This window comes from Elephantulus edwardii, unplaced genomic scaffold (genome assembly GCF_000299155.1).
Source record: "Elephantulus edwardii isolate Elephantulus edwardi_28Jun2011 unplaced genomic scaffold, EleEdw1.0 scaffold00042, whole genome shotgun sequence".
Classification (NCBI taxonomy): Eukaryota; Metazoa; Chordata; class Mammalia; order Macroscelidea; family Macroscelididae; genus Elephantulus; species Elephantulus edwardii.
The window spans coordinates 696469-705330 of record NW_006399792.1 but is presented as its reverse complement, the minus strand read 5'-3'; the positions used below and the strand labels follow the sequence as shown (position 1 = coordinate 705330).

The 8862-nt window shown below is 43.9% G+C and overlaps 1 pseudogene; it reads right to left on the bottom strand.

Moving 5' to 3' along the window:
• Positions 1-1240: 1240 nt before the first annotated feature.
• On the bottom strand, positions 1241-7398 carry LOC102869707 (annotated as a pseudogene).
• Positions 7399-8862: the final 1464 nt, after the last annotated feature.

Sequence of the window (8862 nt, the reverse complement as noted above, 5' to 3'; positions counted from 1 at the left end):
GATGTCACATTTCTCCTCAGAGAGCCCAGCCTCCTGGATGATCTGTTCTGTATATAGATTGAAAAGGTATGGAGATAGGACACATCCCTGTTGTATACCCTTCCTGGTTTTGAACTATGCAGTGTTTTCTTGATCCATTCTGATGACTGTCTCCTGGTCCAAGTATAGGTTTCTCATAAGCACAATCAAATATTCTGGGATTCCCATTCTTTTCAGATTTAGCCAGTCTGTTGTGATCTACACAGTCAAATGCCTTTGAATATTCAATGAAACATAGGTAGACATTCTCTGGTACTTTTTGCTTTCGTTCATAACATTAAATATATTATCTCTTGTACCACAGTGTCTTCTTATTTTTTTTTTTAATGATGACTTCAGGTCTTTTATTCATAGGGTTATCATGAATCGTGCTCGGCAACCAACAAAATTAATAGTCAAGAAGACCATTTCTCAATACACCCTGAAATACAATGTTTGAGCAACAGGATACTATCCATATGCATAGAAGGAAGACCTGTTAATACAACTATCATTCAAACACATGCACCAACAACTAAAGCCAAAAAGGAGGAAATAAAAGATTTCTACCAACTTTTGGAATTGGAAATTGATTGAATATGCAATCAAGATGCATTAACAATAATAAGTGACTAAAATGCAAAAGTTGGAAACAAGGAAGAAGGACCAGCAGTTGAAAAACATGATCTTGGTGACAAAAATGAAGGTGGAGACAGAATTATAGAATTTTGTACAATCTATTTACTGCAAATACTTTTGATATGAAGCACAAATGACAGCTATACACATGGACCTCAATTGATGGTCTATGGAATCAGATACCACAGCGTCTTCTAAACCCAGCCTGCCCATCTGGCAGTTCTCTGTTGATGTGCTATTCCAGTCACTTTTTGATAATTTTCAGCAGAATCTTGCTTGCATGTGATATTAATTTTAGTGTTCTATAATTTCTGCACTCTGTTGAGTCACCTTTCTTTGGAATGGGAGCAAATATGAATCTCTCCCAGTCAGTTGGCCAGGTGGTTGTCTTCTAGATTTCTTGGCACAACTTGGTGAGCACATCCAGGGCAGTGTCCGTTTGTTGAAATATGTCAATTAATATGCTGTCAATTCCTGGGGCGTTGTTTTGTTTTTTTCTTTTGAGTCCAAACATGCTTTATTTAAAAAATAATTTATTTAATACATTAACAACGTACAGAAGGAGCCGAACTTAAGCTCTGCTTTACCCTAGCTCTTCTTGTGTCTTGCCTATTTTCTTGGGCATTTTCTTAGAATGAGGATATTCTAACTCCTTGGCTTTATAATAGTGAGGGGCCACTTCCAGAAGCCAACTGCTCTCCATCTCCAATACCTGTCTCATAAATTCCTTGGTGGTCAAGTTCATGGTAGAGCAGCCATTGTGGCTGTTCATCAAAAAAGGGAGGGGTTGGGATGGATGAACACTGTCTGCTGCTGTCTCACAGTGCGATAACCACTGCTAGTCAACCATGCTGTGTGATAGAAGTAACCAGCGGTGATGGCCTTGCGACTCTGATGTAGTCCCCCTGGCAAGAACTGAGGCCAACTTCTACCCGTTCCAAGAGCCCCTCTAGCTGTTCCCGAACATCCCGAGCTCGGCGCATAGATCTGAACTGTACGAAGTTCTCGTAGCACCACTGTGAAGAGTAGCCGCTCTCAGCCCACTGTGTATAAACGTTAAGTAGAACCAGGTGGTCCCCACCAGGGAGGAAGAAGTTGAGGCGGGCATTGCCAGCATGGACAACCTTGTCCTTGGGCCGGTAGAAGATGGAGTTGTTGACAGACAGCATGGCAGCCACTGTCAGGATCTCCTCTGAGCAACTGTACTTCGCCAAGGCCAAGATCATCTTCGATAGCATGGGGTCCACCGGAAGCTCTGCCATCTTCCGAGCAGACGTGGTGAGCTCCCTGAGGTGGTTGAGGGCTCCCAGAGCATACAGCTGCTCCAAATCCAGCAGCAAGGTTTCGTATGGTGGAGGGTTCAGGAAATCAAAATGCATTAGGTCATGAATCCCTAAGCTCTTGAGCAGCAACACAACATTGCCTAGGCTGGTCCTCTGGATCTCAGGCACTGTGGTTTCCTCGAGCTCATGCTGATAGGCCCAGGCGGTATACAAGCGGAAGCACTTCCCGGCAGCCACACGCCCTGCTGAAGCCTTGCTGCAGGGTGTGACTATGAGGGACTCCATGCCTGTGCACGGGTTATAGCTCTTTTGTTTACAGAATCCTGGATCCAACACGTAAATGATGCCTTCAATGGTGAGGGATGTTTCAGCGATGTTTGTTGCCACAACCACCTTTCGTGCCCCTGGGGGTGTGGGCTGGAAGATCCGAGCCTGCATGTCAGAGGGCAGGTTGGCATAAATGGGCAGCACTAGAAGCTCCCAGATTTTGGAGCCCAGTCGGCGGCAGCGATCCTAGAGCATCTCACAGGCAGCTTCAATCTCCTCCTGTCCAGTCAGAAACACGAGGACTGGGTGGCTGGGTAACATGGATCTGAAGCACAGATACCACACAAGCTTCCAGGTAGTCAGCCTCTGGAGCCTTGGTATAGATGATGTCGACTGGAAACCTGCGTCCAGGGATTCGGAAGACAGGAGCATCATCAAAGAAGGTAGAAAAGCGGGCTGTGTCCAGTGTAGCTGAAGCCACCAGCACTTTAAGCTCCGGCCGAAAGCGAGCCACATCTTTGATCAATCCAAAGAGAATGATTTGTGCAATGTCCGTTCATGAACCTCATCCACCATCATCACACTGTAACTTGCGAGGTCTGGCTCAGAGAAGAACTCCCGGAGCAGCATTCCGTCTGTCATGTAGCGGAGAACAGTTCGCTCTGATGTGCAGTACTCAAAACGGATGCTGTAGCCAACCTCATTCCCAAGCTTCACTCCCATCTCCCGGGCCACACGGGCTGTCACACTCATGGCTGCCACCCTCTGGGGCTGGGTGCAGGCAATCTTCATGCCCTTGTCTGTACTGTGGAATTTGGGTGGTCTTCCCTGAGCCTGTCTCGCCTTCGATGAAGAGGACCTGATGATTAGCAATTGCAGCCAGAAGCTCCTCTCGGAACGGAAACACAGGGAAGCTTTGACGGACAGCCTGGATTGACTCTTTCTGCTGGGCTTGAGTTTGAGGAGGTGGAGCTAATGGCTCCTCATCGCCCTGGAGCTGAGTGGCCCGGACAAACTCGATGGTTTCCTCCTCCTCCAGCACCAGCTGATACTTGGGCTCCTGAGCAGCAGCATCTCAGCCCCAAACTGCAGAGACGCACCTCCTAGCCGAGCCTCCTCCCAGCGCCGCTGCTCCTCCCCAGGGGCACCGGATTCTTCCTCAACCAGATCCACAGCTTTCGCTGTCTGGCCTCGGGTTTCCTCAGGCATGTGGTAGCGGTTTGTGACCTCTAGCTTCTCCTGCTCCCCGGCTGTCCGGTACTCTCGAGCCAGGTCTCGCACTCGCTGTTTATACTTGAGTTCTCGCCACTCATGCCGGCTCAACTCCACATCTCCAAAAAGATATTCCTCATCGGCCAGCTCCGCCTCCAGGTCCTCAAGTTTCTCTCGTTCTCGTTCTCGTTTGGCCAGATACTCTTCGTTGGGATTTCTTCCGCAGCTCAGGAACCATGGCTTTCCGGTCTTCCTCAGCCATCTTAAGACGCTTTTGAGCCTCTTCATAAGCCTTCTTATCTGACCTTTCCAGGACATTGCGAGTACGATCCTTGTCACGCTGCCGAACCCGTTCTGCAAAGGCATCGCGTTCTTCCAGATCCTGAAGGCGCTCACGTTCTGTCCACTCCCACTCATCCTCTGACTCTGGCTTCTCTGTTTGCTGTTTACTCTCCCTTTTCTTCTTTTCTTTCTGATAAGTCTCTTCTTCTTCTTCCTCCTCTTCCTCTTCCTGGCGTTTCTTCCTGAGGTGTTTTCGTTTCTTATGCTTCTTCTGGAGGCTGTTCCCAGGCCTACTCACAGTCTCCTCGCTGCTTTCCTCACTGTCTTCCAGCAACTTGTAACATCGGTTCTTCTGTAGCGGGGCTCGGGCCTCTCGTTCAGCTACCCGGGCTCCTTTTCTACCACTGCCTTCCGAGGCACCTTGTTCCACAATCTCAGGGCAAAGTCTTGGGCTGGACCACTGAGATCTAGCGTGCCGGTGTCTAGAAATGACTTTTTTAATTATGAACACAACCCCATATTTCTCACCTTTTCAGCCATTATTAATGCTTAATATTAATTTTAAACATAAATTGTTGTTTTTTGTTGTATACTGTAGAGTTGGAACTGACCCATAGCTGTCCCTCCAGTGGGTTTTCAGAGGCAGTTAATTACACAGAAGGAGTTTGTCTATCTATCTCCCACAGAGCAAATAACAGATTTGAACCACATGCCTTTGTGATTGGAGCACGGATTCTTACCACTAGGCCAAAACTTTTGCTTTTTTTATTTCCTTTCATATGTACTTTATTATAAAAAACTTATTAATGTGGTTCACAGATAGTAATTACCATAATATTTCAGCTCAAACACCAGTAAATTTATTACAGTTGTTGACTAAAAAAACACAGCAAAAAAAAAAAAATAGTTGCATGTGCTTGTACCAGGTACAGATGAAACCACCAGATTGTATCACAATGTCATTGCAATTGGCTAACAATGCCAGCTCTGCTCAGAGTGCATCCCACCCAGACTCATTACCATCAGGTCAGAACTGACCCATAGCTGACCCTTCGTTGGATTTCCAAGGCTGTAAATTGCATGGCAATAGATTGTCCCTCTTTCCCCCAAGGACTCTCTGAGGATTGTAAAGCCATGACTCTAAAGCTATGAACTACACCAGAACACATTGCTGTTGTTACTGTTAGGTGCTCTTCAGTCAAGTATGACACATGACCCTTTAAAACAACAGATCTGAGCCTTTTCCTATCTTGTGCCAACCTCACAATCTCTGACATACCAGAGGCAATTGCTGAAGTCACTGTGTCAATTCATCTGGTTGAGGGTCTTCCTTTCCTTTGACATCCCTCCACCTTTCCAAGCATGATACCCTTCACAAGGGAATAGCCTCTCCTGAGATGAAGCTTTATCAACTTTCCTTCCAGGAAGCACTCCAGCTGCACCTTCTGCAAGACATATCTGTTGTTCTTTCAGTAGTCTGTGGAATATTTAGTACTCTTCTCCAACATCACAACTCAAATGCATCAGGTGGGTGTTGTTTTGTTTCTGTCATCCTTATTCATTGTCCAGTTCTCAGAAGTACAGTGATTGAAAAGACCATGATCTGAATCAGACACACCTTAGTCCTCAAACTAATATCATTGCTCCTCAGTAATTTGGAGAAGTCCCTGACTGCAGACTTTTAAAGTATAATACAGCTCCTGATCTCTTGATTGCTGGTACCAAGTGTATTGATTGTGGATAATGTAGGAAGAAGTCGTTGACAGTTTCAATCTTTTCTCCATCTATCATGGTGTCATCCCTTGGTTCAATGGTAAGAATTTTTATTTTCTTGATGTAGAGAAGCAATCGATGTTGAAGGCTGCAGTGTTTGATCTTCTGTAGCAAGTTTTTCAAGTCCTGTTCCCTCAGTAAATGAGGTTGTGTCATTTGCATAATGAAGGTTTTTGATGAGTCTTTCTCCAATCCTGATGCTAATATAGAATCGGGCTTCTCAGATAATGTGGTCAGCACACAGGCTGAATAGGAATAGAGATAGAATACAACCCTGACACGTGTCTTTCTTCATTTTAAACCATATATTGTGCCTATGATCTGTTCATACAACAGCTTCTTGGTTTAGTATGGGTTTCCCATGAGCCCAATTAAGAATGGGATTCCCATTCTTCTCAATGTTAGCCATAATCTGTTATGAGCCACACAGTCAAATGCCTTTGCACAGTCAATAAGGCACAAATAGACACTCATCTGGTATTCTCTGCACTCAGGCAAGATCAATCTGATATCAGCAATGATATATCTGGTTCTAAGACTTTTTTAAAAAAATTCAACTTGAACCTTCTGGTAGTTCTCAGTCTATGTACTGTTAGAGATGTCTTTGAATGATCTTCTGCTGTGTTTTGCTTACATGTGATAGTAATGATAGGGTGTATTACAAGTTTCAAGAAGTTAATTAGCATAAAATATTAGCTTATTAGGTATATAAATATATGTCAACTGTGTTTGCAAAAAAAGGTTTTTGTTATTATAACTAATATCAAAGGTATGTTCTCTTAAAAATAAACACATTTCTGTTGAAACACTGATCAATGGTTTTATAGGTAGTCATTTTGACTGTGTGCCCTTTGACCATGTCACTGGTAAGATCTATACCTCCAATGGACCCTGGTGATAACACTGCCATTTGATAAATTAGCACTTCAGGGTCTAAAATTATTGGTCATTTTTTAAGTTGAGATATTGATTAGAGAAGTAAAAGTGTAAAGCCTGATTGTTTGCATAATGAAAATTAGTTAAGGAGGTAAATTGGCTTCCATTTCATCATAAGTCTCTAATAGCACACTGATTCTTAAGCCTGATCATACATTAGACTCAGCTAAGATGCTTTTATGAAAACCCCATTGCCCTGAGATATGGACCCTATTCCTGATTCTGATTTAAGATGTTGGTGTCTTTAGAAGTCCCCAGTAATAAAAAATGTCACCAACATTGAGAATTATTGCTGTGATAGTTAATTCTGGAGTTATTTTGGTCATTCTTGAGTCTCAGATGTCAATGTAACTAATTCTAGAGACAAGTATTAAAAAGAAACCTCTGATCCCATTTTGTATAATGGGTTTCATTTTTACCCCATTTGTACAAGCTTTTGTTTATTTTTTGGAGGGGGGGGACAACATTTGAGCAACTGGCACTGTGACACTCACAGCTCTCATCAAGTCCCAGATGCTGACTTAGTTAAGACTTAGTCACTTTCTCCTCAAAAAAGATTGTAAGTATATATCTTTTTCCTTTTGGCAAACTGTTCAACCCAGGCTTAGTCAGCAAATAGTGTCTCTGGGTTTTACGTTCTCTGGCTCTATCAGCATCTGCTTGCAACATCAAATCAAATTTCACTTATGCTCTTGAATGTGTTCCCTCAGTCCTTGTGCTGCAGCACCACAGATGGAAGAAATTAGTCAGAGGACTATCTACAAGGCTGGAGGCCTCATCGTGGGATGTACAAAGCAAGTGTAGTGTTTGTAGAAATCCGGCTTTCCCTTTTTGGCACAAATCATAACTGTTATTTTAAGCAACCGAATAAAAATGGAGTGTTGGATGCTCTGGCAATGGTCTCTTTCATATCAGTTACACAATAAATTCGCTTATTGTGTAACTGATATGAAAGAGACCATTCCGCCCTTTTATGTAACAAAGCCATTCTTTATCAGATGTAAGCTGGCTGACTGGCTGCAAGTCCCCTGTGAGGAAGAAGGGAGCAAGCTGGAAGTTAGCCTCCAGCAGAGTCAGAAGGAAGTCTAAGGGTGTGCATTGTTGGGCCACATCCACCCATTCACCAGCTAGAACTTCAAACCTCTCTTATCTCCTTTCCTAGCTGAGTGTTTCCTATCCCCTTTCCTGAACCCCTCAAGTAAATACCAAGCTAGAGTTTATGTAGGGACAGAAAGAAGAAACTTTGCTATGTTCCAAGACGACAATAATAGTAATAAGAGAAAGTTCCGCTTGTCCTTAAGACTTTTTGCTCAGGAAGACCCTCAAAGGATCACTTTTCTTATCCTTCCCTGTGTAAGAATTGAAGGATGTGGGTCTCTGTGGGTGTGTTTCTCTGCCCCAGCTTGACCAGAGGGAACACTTGAGTGAATAAATTAATCTCAGAGGAAGGAAAGGAGTAAAACAAGAATGAAGGGAGAAAAGAAGAGAAAGGAAGACAGGTAAGGCAAATGAAAAGGAGCTGCCTTATGCACATCAAGGTTAGAGTCTGAACTGGTGATCGTCCTGGGGCACAAAATAAAGAACAGTGTTTTCTGTCCTCTGCAAATGGTGTCAAGCGATTTTGTTCAGGGTCTTCCTCTTTCCTGTTGAACATCTACCTCTCATCATCAGCACGATGTCTTAATTGACGCAGTGACTGCAAAGATGAGCTTGAGCAATGTGAGCGAAGCTGACAATAGCACCGGACAAGACAAGGTTCCTCTCTGTTGTTCTTAGGGTCATTTTGAATCACAGTCGACTTGACGGCACCTAACAATAATAACTAGGGATTGTGTAAGGAATGATGATGATGCAAGAGTTAAGCTTTCAACTGTTAAATGAAAGGTTGTTGGTTCACACCTACCGAGTAACTCTGGCAATCTGCCTTCATAAAGATGAGAGTCTAGAAGAATCCTATAAACCCTATGAGGCAGTTCTGTTCTGTCATAAGAACTCACTGTCAGTTAAATCTACTTAGTATCTAAACACAGTAAGAAATCTGGTGCCCTAGTGGCAAGAAGCTGCAGTGCAATCCCAAAGTCACACAGTTTGAATACAATAGGTGTTTGGGAGGAGGATGGGCAATCTCCTCCTGTGCAATTAACTGCCTCAGAAAACCTAGGAGCGGGGATGGGGGTCGGGGGTGAGGGTTATGGGGGGTGGGGGGTGGTCACTTATGTGTTGGTTCCGACTTGATGGTACACAACAACCAAAGTAATGACCTGTCTGAAAGGTCTCAAAAAACCCCTCATTGCTGTAGAGTCAAAAAATGCTCATAGCTGACCCTCCAGCAGCTTATCAAAGGTTGTAAATTAAGTGGAGAAGATTGCCCACCTTTCTCCCAAGGAGCAGCAGGTAGATTTTGACTGTTTGCCTTTTGGTTAGCAGCACAGCTCCTTATCCATTAGGCCTT